Here is a 21462-nt window from a genome sequence, read left to right as displayed (position 1 = left end):
AACTTTCTCCCCGTCCCCTCCTCTCCCCTCCCATGGTGCGTTTATCTCCAGACTGTGATGCTTAACTGTGATGATGATGCCTCCAGAGGACACGTGTCAGAAATTACATGATGCTCTAAACACGTTGATGTGATTAGCGGTTTTGAAGGCTCTCGTTTATTAAACGCACGCATATACTTTTATATACACACGTTAATGTTGACAAAGGAGAAGAAAACTATATTTTTATAAATTTGTTTACCAAAGCATTCACTCACTAATAATCACGTGGCTCAAATTGTGTTAAGGTCATGGGTTCCATTCCCAAGGAACACACATATGGGGAGAGGGTTGCACAAAGTAACACTTTTTGGCTTTGGCTCTATCATTCAAAAAATATTTTTAATACACAATCAACATACACATCTCTCTGCTACAAATAAACAATTTCGTACATTTACGACGAAAGTGACAGGACTGCAAACTTTACAACTTACCGCATAGGCGGGGTTCAACTTCATTGTAACACACAAAGGGTTTGTTGTAACACCTGCTAGAAAATTTAGTTTGAACACAAATAATAATAAAAAAATCTGTCTTTATACTAAAGGTGGATATTGTTTATATATCTGCCTATAATAGATAGATATCCACACATCCATCCATCTGCGATCCTTCATCTAACCATCCTTGTGTCATGGATCAATAGATTTTGCACAATTAAGACAAAAAATCATAATTGGGAGTTATTTCCCCATATATTATATTAAAGGTGCAGTGTAATTTTTAGAAGGATCTCTTGACAGAAATGCAAAAATAATATACAAAACTATATTATCAGTGGTGTATAAAGGCCTTTCAAAATGAACCATTATGTTTTTATTACCTTAGAATGAGACATTTTTATCTACATACACCGTACATGGAAGACGCCATTTTGTGCCCCCATGTTTCTACAAAAGCTCTTAACAGACAAACTTTTTATTAAGTTGTCTCCAATGATGAAATGTTTGTCCTGTGTTGGCTACCGTAGCTTCTCTATGCGTTTCAAAAGCAAGGGGTGAGCAGTGGACTGAGCTGTTGGTTGCAATTTGCAACCTCACCACTAGAGGCTGCTAAAATTTACACACTGCACCTTTAACAGTTATCAGTTATCATCTTGATTAATAGTATTTACATTGTTTTCATTTCATTATCATTGTATACCTGAGGCTTAATTGTAACTTTTACTGTGTAAATTTTTTTTCAATCCCAGCTATCAGTTACAAGTAGTTGCTGACTTGTTTCAAAATGTTGTTATGTTTTAGGTAACAAGACAGTGATTAAAATAATATAAGGTTGGGTTTGGTGACTTACATACCCAACTCAGAAATAAAAAAACACAAGATGAAGAAATTTAATTACATGCCTAACACATAAGATCTTAACAAAAACACATCAAAACTTTTCACAAAATCACAAGAGATCATCTTCTGACAGTAAGAGAAAATGACCAAAGGCACAGATTGCTCACCCCTGTATAAATATGTAAAGTAGCGGTGTACCTCACATTAGTTTGTCCCCTGTTCACTCCTACTGATAAAATAAATATATCATTTAAATGTACAGTAAATCACTTTAAATAGTGTCTGTCAAATGCATAAATGTAGACTACATAATAAAATGTTATCATGCACATGCATTGCTTTAAGATTGGAATATTTAATGCATTAACAGGTGAAATTTTGAAAGGTGCCCAAACTTTGAACTTCATAGTAGTAAAAGAATGAGAACTTGAGCACCTCAGGCCAGTAAAGAGTAGTTATGTGTAGCCTAATTTAGTGAAGGTCATCTCCTTATCTCTCCTCTCCAACGAACAATGCACCCCGAGCATTCCTGCTCGATGGTGGATGGTGGCCCTATAGGCTTGCTGGACTAAATGAGTCTTGAGAGTATTTGGACCATATTACCCTCATAGTCTTTCATTATCCATCTTACATATCAAAATTCCACCCTGCAGATCACATGTTCAAACAGAGTATAAGATATTTGCGAAAAGGGAAAGCCCACCAGGGTTTTCGTTTGACGCAATATCTCTTTGGAGTCCCAACGAAGAACTTGGCCAAAGTTCTGGTGCGGTTTGGACACGCAGACTGACAAGCCTTTACGAGACGGATTCCTCTAATCGGCAATAATTGATAGAGCTGACATCATGATGGCCCAGCGTGTGACAGGCCTTTATGCGTGAGCCAGCGATCTTCTAAATTTAAACGGAAAGAAGATTAAGCAGATAAAGTGATGCCGTGCCTCTCCTCTCACAGCCTCATCCTTTAGGGAAAAGATCTAAAACACAACATGCAACACGAGGAAAGTGTGGGACTGAGACATCCTAACAAATATAACATCTCTTTATTCTTCAGTGTCTCTGCATCCCCCTAACAGCATGTCCCTGTACATATCACATCACAGCTAATACTTATTACTGTCAGGTCACCTTGTTTGTGGGCCTCTTTGATTTATATTAATACAGAGAGTTAATGAGCATAAAGAGCATATTGTTACTGTGTATAGCTTCTGATTGCTTTTGAGAATAAACATATAATCTACATTCAAAGTAGTTAAAGGATTAATACAGTCATGATTTACTCACGCTTAGAAAGCTAGACTTTTTCCCCTCTTTTTACTTTTCACAGGTACATACATTACAACAATGTTATGTTAGCACTTTTCATTTTATTGCCTCCTACAGTATACACTCACCTAAAGGATTATTAGGAACACCTGTTCAATTTCTCATTAATGCAATTATCTAATCAACCAATCACATGGCAGTTGCTTCAATGCATTTAGGGGTGTGGTTCTGGTAAAGACAATCTCCTGAACTCCAAACTGAATGTCAGAATGGGAAAGAAAGGTGATTTAAGCATTTTTGAGTATGGCATGGTTGTTGGTGGCAGACGGGCCAGTCTGAGTATTTCACAGTCTGCTCAGTTACTGGGATTTTCTCGCACAACCATTTCTAGGGTTTACAAAGAATGGTGTAAAAGGGAAAAACATTCAGTATGCGGCAGTCCTGTGTGTGAAAATGCCTTGTTGATGCTAGAGGTCAGAGGAGAATGGGCCGACTAATTCAAGCTGATAGAAGAGCAACTTTGACTGAAATAACCACTCATTACAACCGAGGTATGCAGCAAAGCATTTGTGAAGCCACAACACGCACAACCTTGAGGCAGATGGGCTACAACAGCAGAAGACCCCACCGGGTACCACTCATCTCAACTACAAATAGGAAAAAGAGGCTACAATTTGCACGAGCTCACCATAATTGGACAGTTGAAGACTGAACTGATGAGTCTTGATTTCTGTTGAGACATTCAGATGGAGAGTCAGAATTTGGCGTAAACAGAATGAGAACATGGATCCATCATGCCTTGTTCCCACTGTGCAGGCTGGTGGTGGTGGTGTAATGGTGTGGGGGATGTTTTCTTGGCACACTTAAGGCCCCTTAGTGCCAAATGGGCATTGTTTAAATGCCACGGCCTACCTGAGCATTGTTTCTGACCATGTTCATCCCTTTATGACCACCATGTACCCATCCTCTGATGGCTACTGTACTAAAATGGCACCCACAGTCACCAGATCTCAACCCAATAGAGCATCTTTGGGATGTGGTGGAACGGGAGCTTCATGCCCTTGATGTCCATCCCACAAATCTCCATTAACTACAAGATGCTATCCTATCAATTTGGGCCAACATTTCTCAAAAAAGCTTTCAGCACCTTGTTGAATTAATGCCACGTAGAATTAAGGGAGTTCTGAAGGCGAAAGGGGGTCAAACACAGTATTTGTATGGTGTTCCTAATAATCCTTTAGGTGAGTGTATGAATCACTTTGCTAAAAAGCGTCTGCTAAATGCTTAAAAGTCATGTCATTTAAAACTATGTATCACACAAAAATGTAAAGAATACTGATTAGTTACAATGAATAGAGACTTTTAAAAAAAAGTTCAAAAGCACCACAAAAATATAATAAAAGTTGACCACTGACAACAACTCTAATTGGATCTTTGGGTCACTTCAATCCAGTTGACTCAGTTTATTTGTTCACTTGCTCCTTAATTAAATCCAGTTCAGTTGAATCAATCAGTTCATTCATAACTGGTATAAATAATTCATTCACAACTCAGACACTGCTACTTCATATGACTTCATAAACATGAAAGACAACTTAAATTTTAACTTTTTCTCACGTAAACAGTACACAGTACAATCGCTGTCACTGCGATGACATCCTTTCAAAAGGTACAGCTTTGCACCTAAACAGCTCATATACCTTAAGGGACAAATTGGTACCAAATGTATACCTGTACCTATACTGAACAAAATTATAAACGCAACACTTTTGTTTTTGCCCTCATTTTTCATTAGCTGAACTCAAAGATCTAATACCTTGTTCATACTGACCATTTTGGTCCATATCCTGCCTAAAACCACATTAAATACGTTTTTTTTTCTAATCCGTTTCAGGCTACAGGTGGTTTGAAGTCCTTTTCAAATCGCATTTCCGGAAATCCATTTCAGTCTGATCACATTTGTGTAGCTTTTTGTTTACGTCATGCTGTCACGTCACATAAAACATAAACACGTCAGACGTCGAGGCAGATTGTCATGCCAGCGCAACGTCATTGCCATAGAAACAGATAATCCGTCGGAGCCGATGGTGTAGTGGGCAGCGCTCCGACATGTGGTGCTTTCGCACTTTCAGCGACCCGAGTTTGATTCCTGGCTCGTGGTCATTTGCCGATCCCATACTCCTCCCTGTACTTTCCTGTCCTCTCCTTAATCACTTTCAAATAAAAAAGGCAAAAATGGCCAAAAAAAAACAGATAATCCGCTAAACAGCACAAATCTGATGTTAACAGTTGTGATACAATGTTGACAGTGAGTCTGTCAAATCGGATATGCACCAAAAACGGATTTAGACTGAAAGTGTGAACTATGTTTTTTTCTATATACACAAAAGGCCTATTTCTGTCAAATATTGTTCACAAATTTGTCTAAATGTGTTAGTGAGCACTTCTTCTTTGCCAGGTAATCCATCCACCTCACAGGTGTGACATATAAAGATGCTAATTAGACAGCTTGATTATTGCACAGGTGTGCCTTAGGCTGGCCACAATAAAAGGCCACTCTAAAATGTGCAGTTTTATCACACAGCACAATGCCACAGATGTCACAAGTTTTAAGCGAGCGTGCAATTGGCATGAAGACTGCAGAAATGCCCCCCCTAGCTGTTGCCCATGAATTGAATGTTCATTTCCCTACCATAAGCCGTCTCTAAAGGCGTTTCAGAGAATTTGGCAGTACATCCAATCGCCCCCTCATGAAAAATAGGGGCAAAAACAAGAGTGTTGCATTTATAATTTTGTTCAGTGTATATTAGGATCTTTCTGAAGGGTAACATCCCAACAACAGCATATTTCGACAGTGTATAATTTCAGATGATTCACAGTACATTACATAGCAAAATCAATATATGACAAATGAGGCACACAGACCACTTTAAATAAATACAGAAAGAACATGTGGGTGAGTAAACAATGACAGAGTTTTAATTTGTGGGTGAATCTCAGTCAGACTAAAATACCACCATGCCAATACCACAATATAATGAAAAAAGCTATGTTCAGATTTTTCTCACACTTTTCTCATAGAAACGGACTTGAAGTGATAATCCACCCTTGCAAGCATACAGACAAACATGGGAAGGTCTTAACTGATTTGTTGTGTACTCTATACACACACACACACACATACATAGTTTCTCCCTAATTCACTCTGGGCTCTTATAAATCAAACCTGCATTCTTTGTGGTTTTGGCAGATAGTTACTAAGAATGAAGTTGGAGATTTAAGCACAAAGTGAGAAATTCCAAATAGGCCTACAGTGAGTTTGTAACCTACCTCTAAACTGTATACTGTCAGTTCTCTCACTTCATCTAAAACCATTTAAATCAGACCAATTCATTGTAGTTCCCTGAGTTTTACCAACTATACTTTATGAATAGTTTATACTATACCTTCACTTTTCAATTTTTGAGTAAGATGATTATTTTGACAGCAGAGGAGCCAGATCAGACAATGAATCCTGATATTTATAAAATAGATACATGCAGTAGTTACAATCCTGGATGCTGATAGATCAACAGCCATGCTATCTTTACAACATAGCACAGCAACTGTTACTGTGGGTTCACACCAGCCACGTTTGAGGTGTCAAAATCACGTCTACCACGTCTAGTTTGCCGCTTTAACATTTTGAATGCACAAAAAAGCAAGCATTTGACGCGCGTCAGAGGCGAAATCCACTGTAGGAGGAGCAAGTGCTATGCGGTTGTCTGTTTGCAAGATGGCTGATGTTGATCATGCATTCATCAAGAAAGTTACCGGTTTGTATTTGGTAACCTTACTATAGGGGGAAAATAGTTTAAAAAAATGGCGGGAATGTCGCGGGTCGATAAACGTCACGTGACTCAAAAGTGAAATGTGCATTTACACCTTACCAGGATGTCCTCATTGACACTCTTCCAAGCGAGGTCCTTTTTATTCCTGTCTCTATAGAAATAAGAATATGTGTCGTATAGCTCCGGGTGACTGCTTACGGACAATATCAAGTGTTGGTTGAATGAGTGACTCCGGGCGGGGCTGCCACCACAGCAGCAAGCAGGCTCCTGATTGGTTAACGCGTCGCAAAAATCCGCCAAAGTTCACATTTTTCAACTCGGGCGTTAGCTGCAAATTCGTGTCAAACACAAAATGCACAAAAAGCACCATTCACGCGTACCGCGGCAGACGCTCAATTTGCGCCATTCAGGCGAACTAGACGCGCGAATGAGACGGAATTGCGTCTACCGCGCCGCGCTAAACGCCTCATTCACGCTGCGAGACCTCCAGATGCGCATCAACGCTTCTTCACATTGACTTAACAATGAAATCACTTGCGCTTGACGCCTCTACCGCGGCTGGTGTGAACACAGCATTAGACCTCAGCTGTGTCTGAAACTCAATGTAAAAAATCGATTTGTAAAAATGTATTTCAACTTTCTTAACTAGTGAGCAGTTGCTAAAAATTATACAAATAAAGTTGAATTAGCTTCAGTTAAAAGGCACATATTAAGGCCTTTTTACAAGTCTCAGGTGTGCCCAGAATATGACTGTGAAGTTTCAGCTCAAAATACCCCACATATCATTTATGTCCAAAATGACTCTATTTGGGTGGTTTTAATGTCTGTACCTTTAAATGCAAATGAGCTACAACTCCTCACTTCCTTATAAAGAGACAGTGAGCGCTCTCAGTTAAAATAGATTTGATTCATACAGTCTGAGACAATAGTATCTAGTGGACAGCGTGCAACTCGCTGAGGGTGGAAACCATAGTAATGCAGGACTGTTAGTGGGCGGGGCTTTATCAATGTGACCTCACATTGATAAGAGAATCAAAATGACATGTCTAATGAGACTGCTTTGGTTTAATGGGGATTAAAACACAAGGAGCGGGCGGATTTTTTTTCATTATAGGGTGGTTGTGTTCACACACTGGCAACACACATCATGTCCAAATACCTTGTAAAAGTGGATTTTGCATAATAGGTCTCCTTTAAGTTATTTTTATAATTTATAGCAACTCCTCACTAGTCAAGAAAGTTGAAATTAATTGTAATTTCAAACTGATGAAACAATGTGCTGTGTGTTAACAAACACATTTAGAAAAGCTTTTGGGTAAAATTAACCAGTCAGTCAGTGGCTGTGGGCGGAGCTTTATCAGTGTGACATCACATTAACAAGAGAATCTAAACGGCATGTCTAATGAGTCTGCTTCGTATCCAGTACTGTGATAAAGTTGTATTGCACTTATGTACTGCTGTTCTTATTGCTTCTGTTGTTTACCTTATTTGTAAGTTGCTTGGATAAAAGCATCTGGTAAATGACAAAATGTAAATGTAAGCTTTGAAAAACTCCAGAAACTCCCAGTTTCCAAAGAACTCCTGAGACAGTGACTCAAACAAAACTTTCCGTTTATGGGGATGCTTTCGGCTTAAATTTGAAGACTTCTGTAGAAGCTGAAAGTCATCAGATCCTTTTTCTTCTTAACCCATGTGTTAATGATCAGGGTGAGTGCTGATCACCCATAACTCGTATGCTAAAACCCTTCTCTTATTTCAGATATAGAAACCTCTGCATTAATATTTTGTTTATAGGCATCATGTTGGGTTTGGCACTTTCTCTGTTTGTAGAAATCATTGACATATGACAACCTTCTTTCACAGGACCGAGTTCACAGAACATATGGTTACATGAAAGCACATCTGTGAGCACAAATAAGCAGAAATGAGTCCGGTGTAACAGTTCAGCAAAATATAGCAAATAAGTGTGAGCTGGCAGGGAATGAAACCATTTCTGATTTCATTGAAGAGAGAAACAGAACAAAACAGCCACCCAAAGTGTAAGATATGAATCACGAAACGTCTCGGATCTTGAGGTCACATCAGTGACGTATATCTGATGGACTGTTGAGTAAACTTAAGCGTATCAGCAACATTCATCTGGCGTCCGTCTCTTCCTGCAGAGTCTCTGTGAATTAGTGATGGTACAGATTGGAGGCCATCGTTCAGCTGAACCTCAGATAAGAGCTTTAGTGTAGTGAGATACTACTGGCAAGTAGAAGGGGAATGAGAAAATATGACCTGATATTCCCATTAATCACAAAATAAGAGAGAGAGAGATCTGAGAAAATATTCTGCTTTCTTTAAAGCTTCACAAAGGTGAAACATGCTGGGACAGGACAGCAATGTCCACGAGAAAAAAAATGCATCTGATGTTTCAGCCTAATAAAGAGACTTTAATCCTGCTAATGTGCAGTTTGAGAGATTTTAAGGAAAAGGGGCTTTGATATTAGTCTTGTGTAGTATTTCTTCTCCTACAGAATATAATCCGACTGTATTATTCGTTTTGTTCACCAGATAGGCCAGATATTAAGTTTCAGAGTTAGTGGAAGAAAAGAGGTTTATATGTACGAGTCCACTGAGAGTCAAGTTTAGCGACACTTACAGGGCGAAATCTTCATGTTTAAGGTAGCATCCTGCTTTTTTAGTAAGTAGATACCACAAGCTTATAAATGCTTTGTTCCATTATTAATAAACTGTTTACTACAAAAGTACATGAGACCCATACGTCAAATTTAAGATAACATGTTTGAAAGCAGACCATTTTGAATAAATTACTGTACAAATCACATCACCTCAGGTTTAGAAAAATAACACATTTCATACTGATATCTTATCCAATGAGAAAATGCTTGGACAAACATCTCAAGTTATCTCAGCGTTTAAATGGAGAACTGGCAATGAAATGAAACAGACCTAAAGAAGTAAATACAGATATTATCAGTCCTAAAGTATGTCACACAATGATTTGTTGAATGACGTTAGATGAACTTGGATGTTTTACTGCCCCTTTGTTCATCTGCCTGATCCATAATACCCAATTTTCCTATACTTATAGTAAATGGCTGCTGGTGACTTCTCTTCCAAGGGGCGCAAATTCAAAATATTATATCTTTTATCATAAACCCTTGTGCAGCAGGTAGTGTTTTGAAAACACACATGATGCACATAGGTTGTGGCTCGTCATTTTGACATGATGTGCACGATGAGCTTTGCATTGTGCACCCTCAAAAAAAGAAGTGACAATGGTCAAAGCATGTGGCATCCCTTTCAAAAAGTACAGCTTTGCACATAACCCGGTTATATCACCTCAAAGATACATATTGGTATCAAATGTATACATATCTGTATCTGATGATGGTACATATTAGGACCTTTTTAAAGGGTGCTGCCCTAGTGACAACTGGGTCATTCTACAAAAAAAGGTGGAAATGCTTGTCCCTTGCTTTTGCAGAACCCTTAATCATTTAATTTGACCCAATAATCCCATAATGATATATATTTAATAAATATAGACTGTCCTTAACATGATGAGAGAGTTTATTTATTTAATTTTCTTTTTTTCCCTTTTTTTCCCTTTTTTTAAATGTCTGGTCCTGAAAATTGCCCTGTCCCTTTGATCATATAGGCTATGGAAGTTGAACTGTGTACTTATTATTTAAAACCATCTTTTTTATAAAACAAATCTAATTTACAGTAACCTTTAACCCTGTATGAATGTACTACAACGCTGTAATGGTAAAAATACACTATTAATATGAATAATATCAAATAAATATTTGTCCCCCAGATTTATGTCATTGGTGTTACCCTACCCAAAGCACTTTTATTTTAAAACAGTGCATCAGCTCTTTGAAGTTTTTCATGGGTCAAGAGGTCAGTGAAAGAAGTGCAGTGGAGGAAGGCAAAAGGTTTGTAAGATGTCTTACCTTATTTGTCTAAAATATCATGATATATCTAAGAATTTTGAGATAAGAGTTTTTGGATGTCATTAGTGTTACTCTTTTTTTTATAGCAGGGAGTGTTGAGATCTTTACATAAAAATATATTATACTTAATAAGTATGTGATTGTTACATCTCTGATGAAATGGCACATGGCTAATGGCAGCCATTTTGTTAAAATGTTTGTTTTTTCTGTAAATTGTCATTAGTGTTACCATCATTAGTGTTACTTCTCTAATGAGTACTTTCTTAAGCACTACTCCTTTAACTGACCAACATAAAAGCATACAAACAAAACAAGATGGAAAAATGTTTAAGTTTATAAGTTTTATCATATTCATTATCTATTATTATATTCTAATTTTGTCAGGTAGTGAAGATACAACGTCATGGATTCTTTATTAAAATGTATTAAAGTTAATCATAGATTAAGCTCCCCGTTTTGCGGATTCATAGATTTGACAAGTTAATTAATGCTATTATAGAAGTTTTGGGTGTTTTGAAAGAAGTTCATTTAAGCAAATTTCCATCACCCGAATTCCACCTTTTCTGTAGAATGACCCAACTAGGGTACATACTTTGACAGTTTTTCTAACAGTGTAGGAACCCCAGCCTGACCTCCACTGTAAAAAATTGCATTTCTAACAAGAACTTTTGACTAGTTGACAAGTTGAAATTGTATAACTTAATTTGTTAAGTAACATAAAAATATATGTTGATATGGCATGCTTTCAACACTCTAAAAAATGCTGGGTTGTTTGAACCCAGGGCTGGGTCAGTATTGGACAGAACACACTACTGGGTTAAAAATGATCCAACTGCTTGGTTGTTTTAACACATCTGATGAGTTACAGTTATTTAAAGCAATAGTGAATTCCCTAAATCCTCGACACTGGGGTGAGATTCATACCAAAATGTAGGAATGGGACTGTACGAATTTATATGAATTAAGCACCTCATGAAACAGTTACCATGAGATTCTGTTGGAAACGCTTGACTTTGATTATCAGTGGGATTCTGCAGGTAAATATTTTTATAAGGACCACTTAACTTTTTGATTCATGCCTTGCACCTCCCTGCAAATGTTTTCACATAATAAATTATATTAATTAATCCACTTTCATGTCTGTTTTCTACTGGTAACCCGGAAAGTTCTACTAACTTAAACAATTTGAGGCAACTGATTGCCTCTGTTTTTTTATATATAAAAATTTTAAACCGTCAGTTTTAATAGCATTTTTTTAAAAATAACTATAAATAAATAAAAATTTACTTAAATTTAAAAAAAAAATTATAACTGAAAGTAAGTTTTGACACCTTTAAATATTAAAACCAGACAAATTCAGAGTACTCAAATGTTTGGTTTCCACAAAAGTTTTAATTAAATAATATTTATAAATTACGATTAACCCAAACTTAAAAGTTTATATTGCATTATATTTCATATTTATGTACACTATACTTAAAATGACCTATTTTCCATAAGTGGTGTTTACCATTTATTTTTTGATCACAAGTCACAGAAACAGACAATATGACTCAAGAAAATAAGTACAGCATATGTAAGTGTGAAGTGACTTCTCTTTACTGAAAACCACATAAAATATCACTTAATTTCAAAACATGCTCTCATTGTCAGGATCCTGCAGATCCTTGTTTTGTATTATGTTCTAATTCTTTGTGGCAGGGTTCTGACAGTATCATGTTTTGTGTGGCAACACGTGGCCATGGATTATTTAGAATCAGGCCATATGTTTCCCTTGTCTTGTCACTTTTTCCCCGCTTCCTTACTCGTCATTGATTTCAGCTCATTATTTCTCCCTATTTATTGTCCTTGTGTTTGCTGTTCTGTGCACGTTCGTCTTGTTGTATATTCAGTGTCTTGCCTGTGAGAATTCAGTATAATCTTAGTCTGTTTAATGTTTTAACAAGTTTATTGTTGGGTTTATGTTAAGTTTAGCAGCCCGCGCAGCCGACGCAGCCGCCAGTGCAGCCGCCAGCGCAGCCCACGCAGTCCCACCCAACCTGGACCAACCCCCATGAACTTTGTTGTTTAGTGTTGTGTTTTCCTTGTTTTGCCCCCTCGTGGGTTTTGTTTTTTTCCTATTTGTTTAATAAATTCGTTATTTTTCGTCTACCTCTGCATTTGGGTTCGTTTCTTGTTAAAACCTTGAGACTCATAAAGCAGGCTCATGCAGAGCATGCTGGGAACTGGAAATCCTCCTCAACCAATCATGTTGATTTAAAGTGCACCTATTTTATTGTTAAAAAAACATTATTTTGTGTATTTGGTATAATACAATGTGTTTGCTTGGTTTGTGGTTAAAAAACACATTATTTTCCACATACCGTACATTTTTGTAGCTCCAGATTTCCCTGTCTTCCTGAAAGCTAATCTGTATGTTATGATCGGTCTGAATATCTCTGACGTCAGCCGGAAATGTTATGCTCCTTATACCATGTTTGAAAGATTCGCTCCTTACGGGCTGTGTGTCCAAGCGGGAGGAATTATGATAATGTCGGTCTTGTCTACATCACCAATCCCAGGAAGTAAACTGTTGCCTACAATCTGTGTGTTTGTTGTAGTCCAAAAAAAGAGATTTACGTTGGAGACGATAACTCGCATCATCGTTTACTTTGAGGTTTGTACCTTTTGCATATCGTTACATGTACTAATACACACTTAGACACCAAAGGAAATTTAAAAACGTGATTTAGATAATAGGCTTTATGCCCAGCTGCACTACTTCCTGAACTTCAGCCAGCTCATTGTTTACTGTCTGCCATTATTGGACAAACTGATTAATCCAGGTGTGTCTGATTATTGTTGTTATGACTACTGAGGTCAGGCACACCTGAATTAATCAGTTTGTCCAATAATGGCAGACAGGAAACAAGGAGCTGGCTGATGAAGTTCAGTAAGTAGTGCAGCTGGGCATAAAGTCTATTGGTTCCCTTTATGAAGTAAATTTGCAGCACCAGAATCTTTCTTGGCACATTGAATGGCATAAACATCATCACAACCACCAAAAGTTTGTAATTATTTGCAGTATTTGTTAAAATGAGGCTGTTGTATTGAAATGAAGTTATAAATTACATTTTTGAGTTAGCTAAGTTCTTTGACTCATTTTATTTGAGTTTCTGGAACTCAAAGCGTGGAAATACACATAAAACCTTAAAGTTGAATCAACTTCACAGGTTTGAGTACAGTTCACTTATTTTAAATGAGTACATTGTACTGATCAGGGAAGCAACTTCTTTAAAAAATGATTGGCTGTCCATGTTCATGTAAATCCTATTGAATCACAATTCATTAATGAATCTTCATACATCGAATGTCATTGACTTTAGAAGAGCCAACAATTTTACCGGATGAGTTCCCACACCGATTCTCACAAACCATTGAGAAGTGTTTGTGGAGAGCGACGTCACAGATACTCTGAAGACATTTTAAGGATGATTGATGTGTGTGTGTGTGTGTGTGGGGGGGGGGGGTATATGTGGTTTACAGGGACATGAATAGTGTATAATGACATGATTATAATGCTATAAACATGGTTTACGAGGACACAAGGCGTTTTTTAATAGATTCAAAATTTTAAGTTTTTGTGATGGTTGGTCTGCACTCCTAAAAAAAATAAAGTCTCTAAAAGTATTCTTCACAGCGATGCCACAGGGGAACCATTTTTGAAACATTCTTAAAGAGCCCCTATTACTAATTTTATTAGTTGTGTTTTCTGACACTTCAAGTACACTTCACATACAGTACTAAAATGAGATCATTAAAAAAAAAAGATAATAAAAAGAGCAGTTGCTGTTGTTTTCTGGGCAGACAACTCTCTATACATCCACACTTTTAGTCGTATATTGTATTTATAAAGTACTGAACTCAGTGATAAATGTTCACACCGCATCGCGCTGTAACCTCATAAAAACTCTTAATGCCTCTTAAATACCATGAAATCCAAAAGGAAGGAGCTCCACACTTCCTGTAATAAAGCACGATTCATACTTAATGTGGAAAATGATGCCGTCTCAAGTCATCACAGACAGATTTTTCCATGTCTGTCTCTGTTTGTGTTGCTCGGTTTAAAGGTGGGGATCTCAGCGTGGTGTTTATTTTGATAATTACCATCGGGGGGAGCCGATAATCATTAACATGTAGGATCAATTTCTTTAATGAGCTACTAAGACAATGAACGCTTCCAGATTCCGATGCGGCGTTCCCATCTGCCCACTTCCTACATCTTTCCGCTCTCTTTCTATTCTTCTGTGCCCTCTGGTAATCTCCGTTCCCTTCATTTAAAAAAGCACATTTTCTTTTTTTGTCCTTTTCTCCCCCTGCTTTTGTGAAGTTTGCATTCCACACCTCCTTAACAGACAGCACACAAAAGAGCAGAAATAGCCGCTCTTGACCTGCAGCAAACATTCCTGTGACCGGTTTTCTCTTTCTCTCCCGAGAAAAGAGAGTTTTGTGTGTTCTTATATAGAGAAGACACACAAGAGCAATTTCTCACTTAAGAAACAATTTCACATCTTATACTAAATGAAGTAACTAACAAAACAGCTGTCACATGAGCAGGTGCTATAAGCGCTTTTACTTTTAAACACAGTACACCAATCAAAGTCCTGCACACGGGCAGGTACAACTAGTAAACCGTTAATATTTTGTGTAAAGGATGCAATAATAGCCCATTAACCGGCAATAGGGTTGCAGATTGGGAATGAATGGGCATGGACAGAAAAACTTAATTCTATTTCAACTTGATTCAAACAACAATTTATACTTAAAAAGTATTTTATTTGTTTTGATATGGGCCGACATCATAAAAATGATCAGTGATTGAAACAAAAAGGAGAGAGTCAAGATTAGGCCCACATTTTGGGGTTAAAAATCTTAATTTCGAATAATTCTATCCCTGATGAAATGTTCTGAAAGCATAACCAATTTAGCCAAAATGTTTATTGTACAAACCGAGAAGATCTTTCTTCTAGTTTTAAAGAAACACGCCCACTTTTTGGGACTTTAGCCTATTCGCCATATCCCCCAGAGTTAGATAAGTCCATACATACCCTTTTCATCTCGGTGCGTGCCGTAACTCTGTCTGACGCACACACCGCTAGCCTAGCTTAGCACAAAGACTGTAAGTAAATGGCTCCAGCTAGCATACCGCTTCCAATAAGTGACAAAATAATGCATTTTCCTATTTATATGTTGTGATTTGTATAGTCACAGCGTGGAAGTCGCCCAAGTAGCAGTGCTTCGCAGGGGTAGACTGGCCATCTGGCAGCCCGGGCAATTTCCCGGTGGGGCCGACGTACTTTTTTTGGGCCGATATATCTCACACTATTTTAGTTTGACCATAACACTCGTACATTGCGCATAGCAGCCCATTGCTTTCTTTCTTTGTTTCTGTTTTTACGCAATTCAGTAATGACGCTTAAAGGCGCGGTGGCAATGTACAGCATTTTCCAAAAAAGTTAGCGTAAGATTTTTTTTTCCGGACAGTCACACCCTGGAGACACCTAATAAGCAGCCCATTGGTTATTTTTTTATTTGACTAGCCCAATCACAACATTTTGGGTTTTTTTATGAAGCATGCAGCATCAGTGTGCATCTGTCAAAATAAGAGACAATTGAGAACCAGAGTTGACGTTCGGTAAGCAGAACTGCTTTTAAAACACTGTCGTTAGATATCCTCTTGATAAAACACACCCTGTGTCTCAATTTGTTCCCTAGCTCCCGAGGTCATGAATCAATGAATCGTGTACACAGGTTCGAGCACTGGTAAGCACCCTAGCTCACTTGACATTGGGACACTGTTCACTTATTTTTCTGTCACATGGCTGCTTAAGTGCGTTGTGATCACTCACAGCTGTTACTCATCAACAACCGGCAAAACCAACATCTCTCTGACTTAAAGGTGACATAGAATGATTGAACAGGGTATTTATCCTTGTTCTGTGATGTGACATGTAGACAACATTTTTTTTTGTTTGGGTCTGTAATGCCTTAGAAGCTTCCTAAAAACCTCTCTCAGATAGCTCTATTAGGGTGGGGGATTTTAAACAAGTGGTTTTGCACCTATTTGGCTCCCCCTACTGGCTTAACTTGCAATCTCATTACTGATTGGCTGACTTTGCTGCCACTCAAAAAATGTAGCCAATTATTTTAAAGTGGAGGGGCAGTTAGATGCCTGTGATGTCATAAGCATCCGTTTTTCTGGGCCGTTTTCTGGCTGACATTTCTAAAAGAGGAATTTCTATGAGACTGAGATGCAATGTTAATTGCGTTAACGAAGACGATGACGAAAAATATTTGTCAACGAACCTTTTTTCACGGACGAAAACTAAATAAACACTAAATAAAAGTCAGATATGATGACGAAGACTGTAACGAAATATAACTGACACTTTAGTCAACGAATAAAAATAAGACGAAAATGTTAGGGAGGGACGAATGGAGAAGAGATCCAATCAGAGCTACTCATTTTGTGGGACAAGTTGTGAAGAAATCCAATCATAGCGAATCTTTGAGGGTAGGTTGATCTATGCAGGCAGCAGAGCCATTTTAAAAATCTGCGGCAAAGTTCGTTCTCACAACAGGTTGTTTACATTATATTTAATTGTACAGTCTTAGTTACCCAGCTTTGGCTGATTTTAGTTGACTCGTTAGCAACACGCTAGCGTTTTGCGGTGCACCCGGTCCGAAGATATGTCTCATTAACAACAAAAATGTCAGAGCTAGCGTCTAATCTGGTCACACTTCAAATATGACAAGAAGACTGCCTGTAAAGACGACTGATCCAGAAATACATGCGAAGGTAAGCAAACACGCTAAGGTTGTTTTATCAGATAAACCACCGTGTTTTCGCTTAACTTGGAATAACATAGAAACTAAAGGAACACACCTCTGAACTGTATTGATTGTATTGGATTGTTTGAATTAATACTGAGTATAAATATTCAATGTCCTCAAATTGAATGAAATGTGTAACGTTACTATTATAGTAGATGTTGTGGTTTTACATGACTGGACAAAGTGCGTGCGTAAGTGCGTGTGTGTGTGTGTGTGTCTGTGCGCGTGTGTCTGTGTGTGCATGTCATTTATGGAGAAAGCATATCTTTTTCAGGGAGGGACCATGTATATTTTTTAGGTAGAGCGGGCCTTGTGCTTGTTTTATGTGATATTATCTTTTGTGAAAAAGCCACGGTCAGTTTTTTGGCATTAAGAAAAAAATTATAATACGTGTTTCCTATAACAACCAGTGGCGTAGCGTCTGGGCATGCAGGGTATGCACATGCAAATGGGCCCGGGCCAATAGGGGGCCGAGCCCTGGGCCTGCCCCAGCTTTTAATAAAAAACATTTTTTTTTCAATTAAATTTTTATTTGTGGCCGCAATAATATATTTTTGTATGCATATCATGTGTAGTGCACTGTAACAAATTTCTGTAATTTCTACAGCAAAATTTTACAGTTACTTCTTGTTCTGTCATTTTACAAAGTTTAGCTGTACACTGCAATGCATTGTGGGTCAAAAAACTATTACAGAAGTTGACAGCTTTTCCCCCACAATAAATTACAGGTATATTTGCGCTTGCCTGTAAATGATGCAGTATTACAGTTATTCACTGTTGAATGCGTTGCACGAGGCAGCTTGACGCCATTTTATGTCGGATTGCAGAGGAGCAGGGACATTGCCACGCCACTCATGCACAAAATGTAAGTATACTATTATAAATAGCTATTATAATTGTTAATGTTGGTTGAAATAAAGTTTACCGTGTATCAGTCAAGCCCCAAAAGTTAATAAAGAAATTTTGAACAAGCAATCCCTGGTGAAGCAGTTTAGTGGTTAAAATAAAGTAAATGGTATAACTTTCATGTTAACCCTTTTCATATTTAAATTGGACTTCAATGTATGTGCGTTAACGTCACTCAGGCATGCAAGCAGGGTGCGTGCATGCGCATATGTGCACGTCCACATTAATGCATAGGTCTTATACATGCATACATATATTTTGAAATATTAAAATATTGATAGGATCAGATCGAGAGTTTTTAACAAACGTGCGTGTTCATAGGCGCAAATTCTTTCTCCGCCGGTGGCACCGTCAAGCAATGCTTAGCAACGAAAGAAGCTCTGAAGCGCCCACGCGATTTGAAGAGGAGAAAAGCGGCGCGGTAACGTTATCCGCGTGGTTTCAGACGCGACATGTAAAGTAAATGTAAAGCAACTGTGCGTATGTGTTGGCCATTTCGGTGGTTGCTCGAGCCGAGCTCCGGAGGACCCAGGGGATCAGGGCATATCTGCGTGTTTATTGTAGCACTTCCACTCATAAAACAACAAGTGAGAAACCTTTTTGGGGTTATAATGTTTCCACCTGCGCTGAAAACGCGTTCTGATGGTGTACTGGTAGCGCAGATTGATACTTTTTCGGAACTTTGAATGAGAGAGAACGGCCGTTTCTCAACCGAAGGCTTCAGTCTCCGGAGGTCGCATATGCAGGCTGTATGTCATCAAGCCTGGTTTATTATTTTCATACATTTGCAAGTCATAAGAATATTACAACAATGTATGATCAACAAAGAATAATAGTCAAGCTTTCAAAAATGATATTGCTATGGAAAATTACTGTACATTTGAATCTATTTTTCTTTGTCTTTTAGGTGTTGGCAACAGCAACAGACGTTGAAAAAAGACTACAGTTTCCTGACTCTAATTGTCTTAAGTAGTCAATTTTTTTGTAATGAGTTGTAAAGCATTGCAAAGACAGAGGCTATGAAGGACACACATTAGTTTAACATGGATATGTTTATGTGGAAGGCAACAGATTTTTTTTGCATGTAAACAATTTGTTTGTGCTTAGGTGAATCAGCGTTTGGATGCTGAGCATCGGGTGGTTGTGCCTCCACATCCCAACTTTGTGGCTGGAATGGCAGCTTTGTTTTCTAGCTACTACAACTTCAATCTTGTGTACCAGGAGCAAGTGCACACTGGAGTTCATTCAAAGGTAACTATGTGCTTGAAGTACAATGCGGTTTATCATTATTTTGTAAAGTGTGCTATTATGAGTAACAGAGATTTTATTTTGCTTTAAGTGTGCTTACAGGAAATCCCTTTAACATGATTTTTTAGTTGATAAATTGGGTTATGTTAGCAGTTATTTACCCAAAAGCTTTATATCATTGCAGAACCAATTCATTGTAACATTCAAACATTGACAATAAAGATTTATTTGATTATATATTTTGAAAAGTAGTTCTGCATTGGGGTAACTGAGCATTTAGGTAAATAAACTGCAAACTTGCTTTTTATGGCATTCACAAGAAATTCCATATGCCCATTTCATATGCCCACCCAGGCCTCACCCTCTCCACTATGGCAGTGATGCTCAAGGCAAACACACAAAAAAGGATCTGTATGCATATACTGTATACACCCACCCACATATATATACTGATACATAAACATATCTTACAAACCTACCTAGATGTTTTTTTAACAAAAAAGAGAGATTTGCATGATCTTTGACGATCATTCATTTATTCATTGAATGAGACTTTGTTATGAAAACCATAGGATTCGGAGTCATAGGAGTAGTTATTTTGGAGTTTTTTCACAAGGCTGTAGGCCTACATGTTATCAACTGTAGTGATGTAGTTGCATGGACATAGCCCTGTACTATGAGTCCTTTAATTGTAGATCTTTGTATGGACCAGCCCAACAGCAGCAAACTTAGACAACCAAAGAACATTTTACCAAAGACATGTCTTGTGTTCCTCAACAGAATACATTTATTTTCCTGCTTTAGGGTGCCCTCTGACCACTCCCTACATTGGAACAATTTTGTCCATTACAGACTGACAGTATAACTACGTAGTGGAGCCTCGTATCTACGTATCTAGAATGTTTTTCAAGTCTGAAAGCACTATAAAGTTGCTTAATACACTTAATATGGTGTATTATGTTATGAATACTAAAATGTTATATTGTTGTGGTTTGTTTTATGTTTTGTTGTCCTTTGAAGCAGGGGATAGTCGGGAAATTTTCAACCAGAGGACCTGCTGCTTGAGGTTATGTTAATGCAACTAACCTAACCATAACTCATGCAATTTTGTGACTAGAAATCCAAATCATCCCTTCAACTGTTATGACCCTATATTTCACTATTGTCATTGCATTGCAGAACCACTTCCTGGTTTAGCTTGCCTGGACAGCACAACTGAAATTAAATGAATAATAATTACCAGCTGAATTTTTCTGTTGCAGTTTTTCTGCACTTAAGCTGAAAAGGGCAAATCAGCTTGATTTGCACAGCCTGATGTATTTTGCACTCTCATGTAGAGCAGTTAAGGCACTTTTTCATAAAGTTTATTTTCATGTGATTTTGTGATTTCAGATGCTTCATTGGACTGAACCCCTCCAGTGGGACCAAGACAGCAAATGTGGTTAGCCAAAAAAGCTACAGGAGAAAAAGAACACAGGAGAGGAAGGTAAAGGAGAAAAAGAACAACTGCATTAACCCTCACGTCTCCTCTCTACTCAAGCGGCTGATAGATTTTGAATGGCTTCAATTGTAAGTCTCAAGCGACTTCCTCACAATATGAATGGACAATGTTCTAAATGTTTTCTGAATTTCACTGAATGTTAAGAAAATGAATAGAATATGCTGTTAAGAAAAAGACATTCTGAAAATGTACAGTATTGTAACACTGTATTTTGTTTTAATAATAAAATTTCATGATTTTGCATCTTGGACTATGGTTTTATTTAACAGTTGAAGAGAATCTTATCCAATGATGTTTGGATTTAAAGCAAGCCTGGTCTTATTTAAAACACTGTAGGCATCAGCAAAGATTAACTATTTATTTTTTACAACAACACAATGTATTGTAAAATATTTACAGATTTTTGATGGCAACTCGAGTTGGCAGCAAAAAGATGTAATTATTTCAAAACACATTATGTTATTGTAAAAAAGATTCTACAATAACATATTGTATTGTGAGGAATTTACAGATATTACCTGGCAACTCTAGTTGCCAGGTAATATC

General features: G+C 37.7%; 1 long non-coding RNA gene across 1 annotated transcript; it reads left to right on the top strand.

The window, feature by feature from the left end:
- Positions 1–17930: 17930 nt before the first annotated feature.
- LOC141350816 (uncharacterized) lies at positions 17931–21159 on the top strand. The gene is made up of 4 exons (XR_012358962.1): positions 17931–18126; positions 19075–19136; positions 19275–19418; positions 20808–21159. It is a non-coding gene; the product is annotated as an uncharacterized lncRNA (long non-coding RNA).
- Positions 21160–21462: the final 303 nt, after the last annotated feature.

Source organism: Misgurnus anguillicaudatus, chromosome 19, assembly GCF_027580225.2.
Source record: "Misgurnus anguillicaudatus chromosome 19, ASM2758022v2, whole genome shotgun sequence".
Lineage (NCBI taxonomy): Eukaryota > Metazoa > Chordata > Actinopteri > Cypriniformes > Cobitidae > Misgurnus > Misgurnus anguillicaudatus.
Note: the sequence above shows the minus strand (reverse complement) of the source record. Positions and strands in the feature narration are given on the sequence as shown.